Below are 1,323 nucleotides of genomic sequence, written 5' to 3'. Positions count from 1 at the left end.
TTAAATGCCACTACGACAGTTTGGTAAAAATGGATATTAAGCAAAAGTTACCGGTTGTTGGCGTTTCATACATGGAAGATAAATGAGCCATTTTCCTTAACTATATAAAGAATATATCAAGATCTATGGCAGTACGTAACTATTCCTATGCATTACTTCCCATTTATCATATATTCATACATTTACTATGAATTTCATGGGAATAACGCACTTGAAAACAATGATTAAACACCGCATAATATATGTTTCGTAAATCTCTACCTTAAGTCGCTCGTATTAGAGCTGTTCGCCTCATTAAGTGGGTCTGGGCCAGGGGTTAACTCTCTCTTTTTCTAACCTTGTGGCGGATACAGCCGGGCAGCTTCAATAAAAAAATGTGGAGGGCATTTTCTTAGTATTCTCTAATAAATACGGACTGAGAAAAGTACTGGATTAGGTACTCAGCCCCCGTGCCAGGACTCTTGTCCATTGTTTAAAGTCCCTCCACAGTCGCTCTATGGTATGCGTATGAACAGTCCTTGGGGTCCACAAAATTGCCCGAGTGGTTTACGACGTACGTGCCAGTGATCTTTTAATGAGCGATAAGCTGCCCAGCCGTAAGTAATAATTATGGTTCCTTGTATAAAATATTTCATTATTAAAGGAAGGTGCCGGCGTCATCGCTTTTCGAGTAAGCGCATCTTCTGCGCCGCTTAGTTTTTGCGATCCTTTCCCACCGCTCGCAGTACCACACACATGTTCTTGCCGGTATTAACACGGTAAATTACAATGCGAACACTCTACAGCGATGGATAGTAAATGCTTTGTTAAGAATGTTAATGAGTTTTCGCCTTATGATATTCCTTTATGAAGTCTAAATAGTTCGAAGCATAACCCTCGCTCTTCCTCTCTATTTTTGCAATGTTGTAAGTAAGGTCTCGCCACCTGTAGTTGTTGCACAATTCCGGTGTTGGGGAGGGGGGGGTTAAGAATTATTCCATCTACCTGTCACTACAGAAACCTTATGTACAGTACATTGAGGAGCGACTGTGCTATTTATGCAACAACAGCACCAGTCCTATGACAATACTGTACATTAACTTGAGGGAATATTTTTGAGCGGATAGTGATTGGAGTGCAGTTTTTACTCTTTCAAGTGATACCTTAGCGCCAATAATGGATGATGTAATCCATTTGATTCATTTTAGACAAATCTTTTTTACAGAGTATATACAGATGACAAAATTACGACCTAACCATCGACCACGTCAACATCGGCCGGTGAAGCTAGAGCTGTCAGTGCGCGTTATTCACGTAGTGCCTAATCTGTCTCCCCCCTCCCTT

This window comes from Penaeus monodon, chromosome 23 (genome assembly GCF_015228065.2).
Source record: "Penaeus monodon isolate SGIC_2016 chromosome 23, NSTDA_Pmon_1, whole genome shotgun sequence".
Taxonomy (NCBI): Eukaryota; Metazoa; Arthropoda; class Malacostraca; order Decapoda; family Penaeidae; genus Penaeus; species Penaeus monodon.
This window is presented reverse-complemented; position numbering follows the sequence as displayed.